The sequence below is a fragment of the Hippocampus guttulatus genome, chromosome 11, assembly GCF_054856545.1.
Source record: "Hippocampus guttulatus isolate MCC_2025c chromosome 11, RoL_Hgut_1.0, whole genome shotgun sequence".
In the NCBI taxonomy this organism is placed as follows: domain Eukaryota; kingdom Metazoa; phylum Chordata; class Actinopteri; order Syngnathiformes; family Syngnathidae; genus Hippocampus; species Hippocampus guttulatus.
This window is the reverse complement of record NC_141271.1, coordinates 11,495,066-11,509,396: the sequence shown is the minus strand read 5'-3', so window position 1 is coordinate 11,509,396 and position 14,331 is coordinate 11,495,066. Positions and strand designations below refer to the sequence as shown.

Sequence of the window (14,331 nt, the reverse complement as noted above, 5' to 3'; positions counted from 1 at the left end):
ATATAATATGACTCAATTGGAAAATCTGTTAAAAACAAAAACAACCACGGTGACAGTCACAAGCATAGAAGAAAACTTATGGAATAGAGTTGATAGATCGCAGTACAATTGTTTGTTTTCTGAGGGGCAAATCTAATTAAATAACACAAACGAAAAATACTAATAAAAATAGATCCAACGCACACATGTACATTTTGTTGTGCGAGAAAGACTTCTTCACCGAGCTGAGTTTTATTTACAGGTGCACATGGAATGTGGGGAGTCCGGAAGTGATGTAACACCTCACGCGCCTCATCTGATTGGCTAGCAAATCCGTGGCCTGAGAACGACACGCAGTGAGCCGACTGACATCTCGGGACCCGTCGACGGAGCATGTACGGCGACAAATGGTAACGAAAAGCTATTTTATTCGTATAGTTTGTGAATTAATAAAACGTTAAAGGCCGTTGGCAATTAACCAGCGTTTGGTTGGCATGTCGGTTTCGGGGAAGCTAAAAGTCCTGCGCGAGGGCAGCTGTCAATTAGCCTCTGTTGCCTTCATGGGACCTGACAGCTACTGTTTATAATACTGGATTGCCAAGTGTTCTTTTTCTGCCTTAAAAGTCCCATTAAACGCCCTTTCGCGTATCTTGTAGTTTGAGTCAGCCGATAGAACGTCATTGGCGAGCAGAGAAGAGTATTAAAGGGTTAGAGTTCATATTCGCCGTCATTATATAACCGAGTGTGTACATGTTAAAACCACATAATAATGTGGCATTTTCTGGGTTTGTTTTTACGAACAGAGAAAGGAAACGGGTGGATGGCGCTGGACTACGGCGCAGTATATCTATTTTTATTCTCTAGGAAGTGTTGTGTTTTCACTGTTGGAATATGTGTTGTCACCGTATCTAGTTTATGCCATTTATTGCAGTTCGAACATGAGGATTGTCCGTTTAACACCGCATTTTCACTGTGGTTGTAGTTTGCATTAGAGGTTGGCGTAATCATAATCGCTTTGCAGTTGCACAGCATTGCAAATTAGGGATTTAACTATTTGCGCAGTTTTCCTCCATTATTTGCTGAAAAAGGACCGACTCATTGTTTTTGTGCTCAGGCTGGAGCACTATCCTGCACAAGTATTGCTTTGGTGCCATCTTGTGGCCTTTTGGTACCACTGAACTATGTTGAAGTGAGTTGAGGGGTGTCATGTAGTGCTTTGTCATAGTGTTATGACATCTGTTGGCAATTACAACACTTTTTGGTGAAAGGAGAGGGGTTCTAATTCCTATATTTTGTCATCACGCTAGTGTTAGGAACACTGTGTATTATCAAGGGTATAATTGCTTCCTTGACACGGACAAAACAACAATTATTCATTATTAACCAAAAAGGTATTTACAGTGGAAACGTAATCCAATTTCTTGCTATTTTGGGGAAAAAAATCCAAATCGGGAGTCATGGTAATTGAGTTCAAGTAACATTTTGATTTTTTTTGCTTTTATTGAAGAGTGTAGGTAACCACTGCAATATTACACAAAGAAAATAAAACACTCTCTGAAGACAAACTGTGTAAGTCAATGAGACCTTTCTCGCAAATAGTTTGCAAACATTATCTGTCACAAAACTGGAACAATAGTTCATTACATGCAATGCTCTAATAGCGAGAAAAATGTGTTAATATCATGATCATAGTGCACAGTGTCACATTTTTTATATTGTTATTGATATTGAAATTAAAATAAATTTGAATGAATACAAGATGCCCAAATGTGTTGAAAAAAAACACACAACATAAATCAATACATCATAAGTCACGTCAAAAATAATGCAAACAAATCTGTGGCTTTATCTCTTCAACTTATCATGTTATAAGAGTAAAGCCGACCGAAAAGAAGCAGCATTTTTCCCCCCACATTGAAGCCTTTGCATTTTGAAAATTGCATTCAACTAAATTACAATGTCAATTTGAACTCTACGAATAGTTCTGCCCTAGTTACCACTGGACTAATGTTTATCTGTAAACCATTTCATTCCCATGTTCCACTTTATATTTGATAGCAAGCGACGACACGTACAACAGCTTCCCACTTAATGTGAGCACATTTGTATTTTCTGCCTATTTTTAGGTTTTATAAAATATTTTACTGGAACAGCAATAAAACATTTATTTGTGATCATCCGTCTGCCAGCCGCTTACCTCCCTTTTCACGACAATGTAGTGTCATAACCACTGTGTTGGCTGATTTCCATTTCCACCGTACGTTTGCAGTCAGCAGCAAATGTGTCTCCTGTGTGCATGACTGCTGGATGCTGTGGACTGTCAGGATTGCGTTGCAGCCTCACCGCTGCTGAGCAAGTGTTCACGTGTGTCACTGAAGGCTTTGGCTTGTCAGTGGCCGGTGCAATTACAGGTCAGCAGCCACAATTAGCCAAATGGAGTCCCCACTCAAGCTGGCATTGCGTAGACAGATACACTCCTGTCATGTCTCTCTGGTTTTCACTATGGCAGAAAGATATCTGATACCTGGTTTACAACTCACCTGAGCAACTAGTCTGGTAAAAGCCCAATATCATACTCGCAAGTACTATTTGGGGGGGTCGATAAACTGTGCTGTAGAAGTACATTGACATTCAATGTGCATTTTCAGTCCAGTGAGAGTACATGAAGGAACAGAAAAGCATGGGAGGGTTCAAGTTGTTCGTCTTTGTTATTGATTCCGTTTTTATAAAATTGAGAATTTGAGCTACTGGCGCTGTATGGTGGCAGCGACCTCCAGCCATTTCACAGCAATCAACAGTTTGGGAGAAAGTGAACAATTCTTGTTAAAAAAAAAAAAAAGGCTTGAAGCTGTTTATTGCCACGGCCAGTTGAAGTTTATAGACAACAGAGATGATTCTTACAAAGTCATCCTTCATTAAATGTGACCGAACGCAGCACAGTTCTGCTTCCGAAATCCGTGACAATTACTAAAAAAATTAATTGAAGCCATTTATTCTTCAACTCCTCAGAGGTTGGCATGACAGGTGACGCAAAGTTTCAGCTGCATTGTCGGTCAGCCATTTTTCCCAAGGTGAATGGTCGTGTACCAGCTATGAAGTGGTCATCTACTTGAAAACTGAGTAGTGTGTGTATATACGAGCACATCACAACACCGACATCTGATTGGCTCGTTTGACTTTTTCAACCATTTATTGCAGACCACCGACAAATTGAGTAGATGTCAAACTTAAACCCTCAAATCGTGAAAAATTTTGATTTGATGGAATGGGACCTTTTAGCAATGGATATTTAAGCACAAACAGTGCAGCAACACATGTAGACAGACAGAATACGCAGGCATGTTTTCTTTATCCTCTGCGAAAATGAGTAATATTACTGCAGCTTACTAAGTCAAATGTAAACAAATTCATATATGTCTATAGAGCTGTATTATATTACCCCCTTGTGGCCAAGGAGCATAATGTTGGGCTGGAACGCATTGATGATATTTCAATTTCAATGGGGAAAGACAAATTGAGTTATTCGTGTTTTGAGTCTTAAAAAGAATTAAATTCAGTATCACTTTGCATTTATTTGAATGGTTTGCATAAGTCCAGAAGATTCTGAGATTTGAAATGATGGCATCATCAGTTGAGACTCTGGTTTTATGCAGCAACAGAAAAACAACCATCGATGCTTGCTCACTTTTGATATCCGTTATTTCTCCAAGGGCTTTACATGAGATGCCCTTGGAGTTGGAGCTCAGCTCAGTCCAGTATTTGTGCTGAGTGTTCCCGTTGCGTGCGGCACAGCCAGTGAAGGTCAATTGAGTGGAAAAGGCCAAACAAACATTGGGTTCTGAAATCCCTCGCACCGCCATGCTTAGCCTATGCGGGGCCGGTTTGTCACATGCATATCAAGCTACAAAACACCAATAGAAACAAGTCAGCATGATGGAGAAAGTAAGCAAATTTCCATCCCCCACTGCTCCATTGGCTTTACTGAACCCAATCCCTGACGCTGGTCAACCAGTGCCAGGAGTGGGATTTTGTTGAGAAGTGGGTTAAGCCCGACAGGGTCTTTACCGTGGTGAGCTTGGGGGAGGGGGGGTGGGCGTATCTTAACTCTACATTAGGAGTGTCAAACTCATTTTTGTCGCGCGCCACATTGTAGTTACGGTTTCCCTTGGAGGGCCGTTATGAATTTTGGGAAACCATCTAAATGTTTAATTCCCTCCACATGTGACATTCACAGCGCACAACAAATTGCTGAATAACTAGTTTTAAAATCAGAAGTCAAGAATAATGACTGTGATTGTGAATTACATACAGTATGACAATTTGAAATTTTGGTTCAGACCTTAGCAAGCATCATGGAACTTGACATGCTTGATTTACTTTCACGGGCCGCATAAAATGATGTGGCGGGCCAGATCTGGCCCCCGGGCCTTGACTTTGACACCTGTGGTCTACATTGTTGAAGCCCAAGTGTGCAAATATAAAACAGACTTTTCTTAACATGTTCACAATAGTGAAAGAAACAAGACTCGGATCATACAATAAACTGGTTATACATTCAGTGGAACTGCAAAAATCACAGAATCTGATGCAAATTTTAATGAAAATAATGACAGGCTATGTCAGTTTTCCTAATAGAACCCATAGTAAGCTTTGATCCGAATGTGTTCTCTGCAAATGGTTATTGTTTACACGGTTGTGTTGGAGCATGCGCGCTCTGGTCTTAATGCATGCCTGCATACATGCGCTGCTTTCATGTAAGGGCACGCTGCTTTGAATGTACTGCGCTCGTGCGATGTGTCTGCTAGCCAAGCTTCTATAATTACCACAGCCTGCAGCGCCTCATGGGGAGCATATTAATACACACGAGTGGAGAATAGGAGTGCATGAACTCGTCATACGGGCCCCTCCTGCCTCTTGGCAGGAGTGCTGACATTTGGTGTTTGTTGTGTGTGGACTCGTGTGCATTTGATCACAGATGATTATACAACACATTTGATGTGTTTGGGTGTATTTGTTAAATAGGATGCCCAGCAGATTCATACCTATTCAGCAAAAAGAAACAACATTACAGAAGGATAGGTGAGCCTATATTACAGAAATTTGGCAGGATTTCAAAACTTAAATGTAATGCTTTAGTCCAGAATGTGCATCTTTTTTGATCGTGTGAACACGACACTAGCAGTGACTCAATACATGTCATCAGCAAACAAATGAAGTAGGCTGCATTTTGAAAATAAGAGCATAATTCATTAAAACTGGTGATGAAGTCCTGCCTCCACGAGTGAAAATACAAATGATGCAATTACTTGGTCTTTATGAGGGCCCAGTTTTTCCTTCAGACTCTGGACTCCTTGTTCTCAAGGAGCCGCTCGCCTCGTCGTAATACCCTAGCCTCGCCTCCTGGCGTCCAGGTAATGAAAGATTTTCTCTTCGTTGGCTCCGCAGCACATGGAGGTGGGAAGAGCAGTGGCTTATTTGCATAGGAAAGAACCCATTGTCATATTAATATTTGACACCCTGTACCGGGGAGTGAGCAATTGTTTGTGGTAAATAAATGCGTGAACATTGAATAATTCACTTCCAATGGAGAAAAAAAAAGTCAAAACAAAGACAAAATTAATAAAATTGTGACGCGTGAAGTCAACCTCCTTCACAGATCAGTTGTGCTCGACTTTGTTCCGCTGTACTGTATTTCATTTGTCTAGATTGCGACTATTGTCATGGGGGGAAAATGCAGTGCATTTGGTAGCTCACAGCCTTTTTTAAGGGAGTCGAGATTGTGAACTGGCAGCTCTCCAACTGCAAGTCTTGCATTTGGTCCATTGTGGGCTGAGGTCTGTATTTGATTCAACTACCTTGGGGGATTGCCTTTGCACAGCTCGTGTGTTTGCCTAACCTCTCACGCAAGAGAGCAGCAGCTATCAGTCGCACCTTACACAAACAATTACACAGGTGTTATACGAAGTTGACCACCGTCCTCTCTAAATACAGAAGCCTTTGCAATGGTTGCTCCATATTCTATCTCAATCAGCGGTGCATGTAGATGGTGAAAAGGGTAGCACCGTCTTTGTCTAATATAAAAGGCCCTGGAAAGTGTGGGGTGTGGGGGGCTTATAAATGGGGAGATGCCTTATAAATTTTACATACAACAGTACATGTTGCTAACAAGCCAGCCAAATTTGAATAAATATCATCGGCAAGTGCCTGAAATTAGGTCTTTCCGTCATCTTGCTGACATTGTGGGCATGCCCGCCGCTGAATAGGCTCCACGCCCCACTTGACTCTTAGCTTCCACTCACATTTTCACAGTACGTGCTCAAATGTACCTCGGCATATAAAGTATGTCTATAATGTGAGCCACAATGTGTACTGGCGCGCGGACCGTCCAGAGACGAACAACCATACACGCTCACGCCCACACCTAGGGACAGTTTGGAGTGTTCAGTCAGCTTGCCATGCATGTTTTTGGAATGTGGCAGGAAACAGGAGTACCCGGAGAAAACCTACGCAGGCCCATGGAGAACATGCAAACTCCACACAGGAAGCCCGGAGCCGGGATCGAACCCACGACCTCTGCACTGTGAGGTCGATGCGCTAACCACTGGATCACGGGGCCGCTCGAATTGACAGGGTATTTACCTAAAAATGAGGGATACACGATAGGTGGGTTGTGAGAATTCCTTTTGTAATTTCCTCTCACCCCAAATCGGTCAAACTGTGGGTTGTAGGTGGGCTCAGCAGGATAATCTCACGAAGCATTAACAGCCTCTCCAACTTGCAGGTTGCTGCATCACCATTCACTCTTTTTTGCCAACAGCCACGCAGCCAGGCCAATTTTCATCCATCCATCAAAGGCACAAGGACAACAATATCATGTCAGTCTATTTTTTTGTCGTTGTAACTCAACCGTGTCTCTGTGTCTCTTTTCCTGACTCTTGGTTGAACACATGACATTCTGGTATTTTTTGTTTGCATGAGACACCCAATGCCTAAAAATAAGGCTCACACCTCGTAGCAGCACTCGCCCATCTCCTGTGTATATCAGTATAGCTGGCTGGGCTAGTAGAGAGCTAGTACTGGGATCTGATTAGTTCAAGAACCAAGTCGCTGGCCATAATGCCAATGGTTGCCCCCCTTTGGGCCAACATGTCATTGGCTGCCTGCTTTCTGATAGCACTTGGAAAGGTAATCCTGCACTCTGGGTGTGTTTTCTTTTATTGATGTGGGGGACACTGGAGCTGTCAGTGCCACTGTTCCGCTGCTGGTGAAATAGTAATGAGCGTGTATAATGGGCCAGCGCCAGTGTGGTTTACAGCTTGTTTGCTCTTGTAGCCAGGCCCCTGTGTTGTAACTGCGTGTCTGGCTGTGTTGTGTTTTATCGGAGTATCTTGCCGTGTTGGCGTGGGAGACACAACAATTTAGCTTGGATGGCTACAGTTAGCTCATAGCTGAATCAGTGGGTGCCGAAGCACAAGCACGCGGGGGTCCAATTTATTGTGAGTTGAAAAGCAGTCTCTGAATTCACTTCACTGGATCTTTAATTGAATATGTCTTTATGGAGATGACATTCCACATTAAACCGTTGATAACTAACCTAGTGTATGTACACTGTAAACTAGAACGATGCTCTATTACTGCTGGGAATTGGAGCGAAGACGAACGTATGAAAGTATTTATGAAAAGTCAGAACTATTTCTCTTTGTGTCATATAATGGCTTTGTTTGTGTTGCACATGAGCGCAAAGGCTGGCAATCAGCCGACCTTCGGACCTTTGGAATTTGGGCTTGACATTATCGCTTGCGGTTCACTGTTCAGCAAACAGCTCAGCTGTTTGAATTCCATGCTCCGTTCTTTTTTTTAATTTTATTTTTTTATGTCCAATATTTTGTGCGGCCACTTGCCTCGCTCTGTCAATGTTTAACTAGAGACCACTGCTTTCGGGAACTCTCCAGCTGATTTGCTGTGTCTCTGAACAGTTTAGTTCAGCTCATTTTTATTTTTGGTACATTGTGGCCTGGGAACCATCCCTCCAACATCCATCAATTTCTTCTAAATGCTGTCAGTGCAATTGGCGAGATTGGCCAAGCTATACACTCTGGGATTGTTGTCGCATTGTGACATTGACCATAGCATCTTCTATTTCTTTATCTGCCAGTATGCTTTCTTTTTCTTTGTTTTTTTGGGGGGGACAGTCTTCAGGCCCTGTGGCACTGTGCTGCCTTTGACAGTACAGTCTTGGAAATACTACCGCCATCTGGATTGCAGGAAGAGTCTCATGACTGTCGGTGGAGATATCGCTATGTGTGTGTGTACTGCGTTGGTCTTCTCCACTACAGCACATGGCCCACACTATGATAAAAGCAGTCATTATGTGTGCAGTCTCTCATATTGAAAAATTAAATCATTAAAGATGTTCAAAACTGGTATGCGTGAATAGCGCTGAAGTCAGATTTTTGGTCACAATAGAATAGGAATGAAATTCTTTAATGTGTGTCCCATTCGGACAACGCCCTCGGCCATCTGTTCAGAAATTCATTCTGGCCGCCATTTCACACTATTTAGAGGCTGTCTTTATCCTCAACCCAGGACATCAGAGCTCTGCCTGCAGAGTCCCCTGCTGGGGTGGACTTTGAGGCAGGAGATTGGATGGACACACACACACACACACACACACACACACACACACACACACACACACACACACACACACACACACACACACACACACACACAATGAATCGTGCCTTCTCTCCTCTGCAGTTTTACTGGTGACTCAACCTTTGAGCTGATGCTGTACTTTCCACAAACAGCAACCTCCTCTGTAGCTTCTCTGACCTCGTGTACTTTCACATATCCTCTCAAACCATGCTGGTCTTGTATGAACTTTAAATATCACTCCTCCGTCCGAACCATTTCCTTTTGCTTTATCTGTGCATTCAGGTGAGAGACAAGACAGAAGTGAGGCCCCGACTTCAATGTACAACCTCTGAGATGTCCAGCAAACCTTGGTTTAGTGCATGCCCAGAAATACACGGTGGTTTGTGTGTGCGTGAGTGAGTGAGAGAGAGTGAAAGTGAGAGAGAGTGAAATGTATAGGTAGACTTAAGAGGGATTTTTGAGAGCTGATTAACTGTCGTGAGAGAGAACTTCGTCTGATAAACTGACACTGACTCTCAGTCCTGATTCCTGAGAGAGAGAGAGACAAAACACTGTATGTACTGTCTTTTTACTGCGAAGTGGTACCTTGCAACCACTAGCCCTTTTTGTTTTGTTTTCTTTTTTGTGAAAGCTCAAATTAATTTTTTGATTGGCTTTTACATCTTCGATGTGTTGATGCCGTGCAGTGGCTGACCATTGTCCGCTCATGAAAAGTTGTTGATAAACCCCACACACAGCACGACAATGTGTGTGTGTGTGATGGGCTTCATAAAATCATTTCCAAAATCATCTTTAACCTTTTTTCACAATAACTATAAAGAATAGCATTCATGTTTTTTTTCCCCTTCTGTAGATTCTCAGTCATCTAGGTCATGGTAATTGGCAAATGTTGACTCGAGGCAACTGGACTCAAATTTGTTTAATTTTGTTGTTTTTTTTGTTTTGTTTTTGGAAAATGTAAAAAAAAAGAAAAAGATGATAACAAAAACACTGTTGTTTTTCCCCATCCATTTGATAAAGATGAGGGGTTTTTTTTCCTACAGTAGGCTTTGTGAGGTGAATTGATTCGTGATTTGATTTACAAAAGGATTTTCTTGTTCAGAAAAAAAAAAAACGGCTCTGTCCTACTTAGAGAGACACCGCCACAGCCCAACCTGCTCTTTCCAGCTGGTGCTGCTCCCAATTACATCCACCTCCCTCTTTGTCCGCTTTCCCCTTCATCTCTCTTTGCTCCTCCTTTTTGAGCCGGTTTGTGAACCTCGTGCTGTCTGCGTCAGACGACTCCATTCATGAAAAGTGTGACGTGAGCGGGTTGGTAACGCTACCACCCGCCCACTCACAGCCTGTGTGCTGCCGGAGCAACTGGAATGCCTGTCATTCTTCAGCCTGTTTAGGTTTTTTTTTGTTTGCTGCTTTTTCTCCACCCTGACCAGTAAATTTTACATCCCCCTTCATTTTTATCAACCCTGCATCAGTGCTGAGGAAAAAGCATGAAGTTGAGCTCTGTCCGACGTGAGTAGTCATTACATTGGGTGTAGGCCATTCCGAAAGCAGGTGTTTAGCCATTCATCCTTCAACGTGCTTGTGTGTGCTAAGTGAGGGTTTGTGTCGTTGTGTTTATAAGTCGGTCAACTGTTAGTGTGTGCTTGGTGGAGGCACTGCGGCAGCGTGTTGTGCAGTGGTGCGCCGCTGCATGCGTGCGGGAGCTATTTTAGGCTCTGTGGTGGCGATGCTGCTGCTGCTGCTGATTTGTGATGCAGTACATCTCGGTGTCCTCTGAAGGACGGGTGAAGATGGTGGCAGACGGAAACACATCCTGCCTCTAGTTAGCAAACTACAAAGAAACACCCTTGAAGATATGAGACTGCTGCTGTTTGTCCGATGCCTTAACTTGGTACACACGTGCCTGAAATCTGCTTGTGCTTGAACACATGCACATCCACTTTACTAGTGTTTCAACTTTCACCACCACCCTCCGCCCCCTCCCGTGACTTAATCCATCCCTTTTATTTACACTGCATGGCAACATGAACAGTGGCGCTCATCCTAGTCCTCTGTTACGAAGCATGTTTATGTAACTGCACTGGATGAGTAGCCGGCAGCCGCTTTTTAGAGGGCGAAAAATCTCAACAAAACATTCACACCATGGCTGATCACTCCAGGCCAATCGGAAGCTTGGGATGGGACCGCAGGGGTTAAAAATGTTTGAGACGGCCGTCAGCAGCACAATAGCGTAGCGTCGACTCCCGGTCCTGAGATTCTGTGTCCAAATCTTTTCTCTGGCCTTCCAGAGTGAAGTTTTCTCTGTGCTTGCCTGGATATTTTCCAGGCTACTCTGGCTTCCTCCCGCATTTCAAAAACATGCATCTCTGGTTTATTGAAAATACGAAAATCTCTTGAGGTGTTAATGGTTGTTTACCTATAAGTGCCGTGCAAGGTCTATTCCATTCACCAGCAACCCCAATGAGTACGAGCAGAATCAAAAATTAATGGATGCATTTTTGAGGTTGCATTAACAATCCAAATTGTATGCTTTTATCTGAATTTGACTAATCAAGTGCTACCTTAAATGTGTATCACTACCCAATAAGAGGACAGATTCCAGGGGTATTATTTCCACGAAAAGGCATTTATTTATAATGGTTTTTTTTTTTTACTATATATACCTGTATGTATATTACAGTTAATTGGATATGACTACCGGTACATTGGGTTTCTTATTTTGCGGCATTTCTATCATTGGGTAATAAAATGTGATTTCTTTAGGAACATGTTAAGTATCGCAATAATCAACACCAATGTCACATATTGCATGTTTTTCCAATATTCTACAGCACTATCCTCCACCGGACATTATATCTTTTTTTTCCCCCCCTTCTCAGCTTCGTTTTGTTGCATAATATTTTTTCAGTAGGACTGTTTGCACGTTATCATTGGTGACAACAAGAGTGGTCAGAACTGTATTGCAGTGGGACCGCAAACAAATGTTATCATGGGGTCGGTGGCTGCGTGCCACTCATGAGACATGCAAAAGAACATGGAACTGGATACAGGATTTTTCACTGGGCAGCGATCATATGTGATCTGTGAATGAAGACTTTGATATGCTATGAGACTCGAACTGGACACTGTAGCAGTATAGCAAATGTTGACCTCAGTAGAGAAGAGTTCGAAAAAATGCTTCAGTGGTGACATTTTTGCTCACCTGTGACATATTTGCTAATGTCTACCACAGTGTATGTTATGAAATAGTGACTCTCCCATGATCAATTACCAACCAGTATTCACATTTTTGCACTTTCCTGCTCTTAAGTGCCATAGTCATGAAAACGGTTGACTCAGACAACACAATTTCAGTCTTTTCTTTCTATTTTGGACTACAGAATAAAATGTAATACGCGGTTGATTCCTGTTTTCTAAGCAATGGGAGTAGAATACACCCAGCGTATAATAGAAGCACTCGTGCTTATTGATTTTTTTGTGGTTGCCCCAGTCTTCTGGGTGCGACTCCCACTGCTTCCCATCTTACTCCTAAGCCCTCAAAACCTGACATGCGTTTCTAAATTGCATATTCCCTTCAAATGGTGTCAGTCGCAGCAGCATGTTTGCCTCTTGTGTTGTTGTTGTTTCTTTTCCTCCCCCCCGTGTCTTGTTTTTCTTTTTCCTCTCCGTGCTTGTTGTTAGCGGGCCAAGCAGGCCATCCCTAGTAAAGGAGCACAAGGGGAATTGTTCTGGCAGCAGCTGCTCTGGTCGCAGTGTCGAATGTGTGTGCTGCTGTCCCCTGGCCGTGCAGGGCAGACAGTTCACATGGAGCTGGCTCCTCTTGTGTCCTTTGTTGTCGCTCCCGGTAGTCTTTGCCATCAGTGCGCGGTTTCTACTGTATGCTGCCGTGAGCAGTCATCACAGTTTCTGGTCGTCCTCTGACTACTGTTTATATATTTTTCCCAAATGCTCTCTTCTGCTTCCAAACCACAAGTTGGCTCCATATTCCACATCACCCCCCCCCCCCCCGTTCTCCCCCTCCCCCGCATCCTTCTCTGTCTGCCTCATCTGCTTTTTTCTCCTCTACTTTTCCTCAGAGACATTCTCTTCTCCATTGTTGTCTCTTTGTAGTCATCCATTCATTCCCCATACCATTTATTATGTTCAGGGTCACAGAGAGGCGGCATGTGGTGTAGAACCGAGATTGATCTCCTGTCAAGGACAAGGCTAGCACACTCACACTTGGTATTTTACATGTGTTTTCATTGCATTTTTGGAACGTTTCAAAATGATCCTCATTCAATAAGTCTTCATATCAGAAGGTAGGTCATCTGCGATCACCGGGGCAATGTCACAGACAATATTCTCATTATTACAAGCCAGTTACTGTCAATGTTTGTGAAGATTTTGTTGGTAACCATAATACAAAGTAAGAAGGCTGAATAGAGAAATGCTTCCAATTCACTGTGTGATTATAACTCGAACCCATCTAAAGTGGACTGTTCAATACCCTTCAGTTGGACTTGCTCCCAAGATGAAGGAGTAACGCAAAACCAACCCTTGGGAGCTCTCATGTTGCTGTGTTTGTAAGTAATGGCTTCTAATGTTGTATGCTCCACCAACTATAAAGAATTGCAGCAGCAGATTTTCTCACTCGCTCGTTTTGTCATCTTTATCTACCAAAATGAGATTGCATTAGTTCATGAATCCTGATCTGAGTGTTCAATTCTGTCCCTGCAGACAAGGGCACATTGACCACACATACTGTATTCAGCTTCCTGTCATGTGGGTGTTCATTTTTATATACAAACAGCATTTTCACTACCTTTGTGCTGGCACAGTGAACCATTTGGCTAGCAGTGAACGGTTCTGGGTTAGTATTTCAGTTCAGATGATTCTGTGAGGAGGTTGCATTTTCTCCCTGTGCTTTTATGCAATTTCTTTAGATACTCCAGCTTCCTCCCAACATATGGTAGAAAGACTTTTGAATTTTTTTTTCTTAAAAAATTCATCGGTGCGAATGGGAATGTGATTGAATGGTTGATTGTTTCAATATCTCCTGTGATTGAGTCAGGACCGGGGTTAGGTATCACCTGGTCTTTCACCTAAAATCCTCTGGGATAGACTCCATCTTAGCCGTGACCCCTGAGCGAGATAAGCAGTATATAATGACGGAAATTGATCTTATATCTGAACGGATCAAGTCAAGAGGTATGCAAACGGTCCTAAGTCAGTCTTTAGTCGCAAATCACTATGGTCAAGTTATGAAATAGCATGATACTGTATATGCATTGTCTTCTAGTTCATTTTAAAATGTAAAGATCTTGGCTTTCGACTGTTCTGCCATTCCGCCCAGACCAGCCCGGCAAAAAGTGAAAATGGCACGGGATGGATGCTGTGGCGACATGGCAACGCGTGAATGAAGAAGTGACTTAGGCTCTAAAGTGTTTCTTTGTTGGCCACCCAGCTGTCAGCAAAGGAAGGCTGCCCTTCTGGGACACAGCGGGATCTCCGCTTAATTAGGAGCAGGGTGGTGGAGACGCAGATGATGCCGCTGGTTTTGTCTATGGAAGTGTAAATGCAAAGTGTGTGTGGGCCCCGATATGATGTGGATCTTTTGCTACAAAAATGTATTTTGGGGATTCTTCGTGGTTTTTTTCTGTACAGTATCATGAAAATGAAAGCAATCCGGCTGGGAATGGTTTTTTCCAA

General features: G+C 42.9%; 1 protein-coding gene across 2 annotated transcripts in view; it reads left to right on the top strand.

The window, feature by feature from the left end:
• Window positions 1–319: 319 nt before the first annotated feature.
• The window catches only part of map3k13 (mitogen-activated protein kinase kinase kinase 13), a 28,429-nt gene continuing 14,417 nt past the window's right edge, over window positions 320–14,331 (top strand). The window contains exon 1 of one of the 2 annotated variants that reach the window (XM_086122913.1): window positions 320–389. The gene's annotated coding sequence lies outside the window, so the exon portion shown is untranslated. Of the gene's footprint in view, window positions 390–9,917; window positions 10,150–14,331 lie in introns of those variants that run through there. The other variant, XM_086122914.1, reaches the window with a different exon arrangement.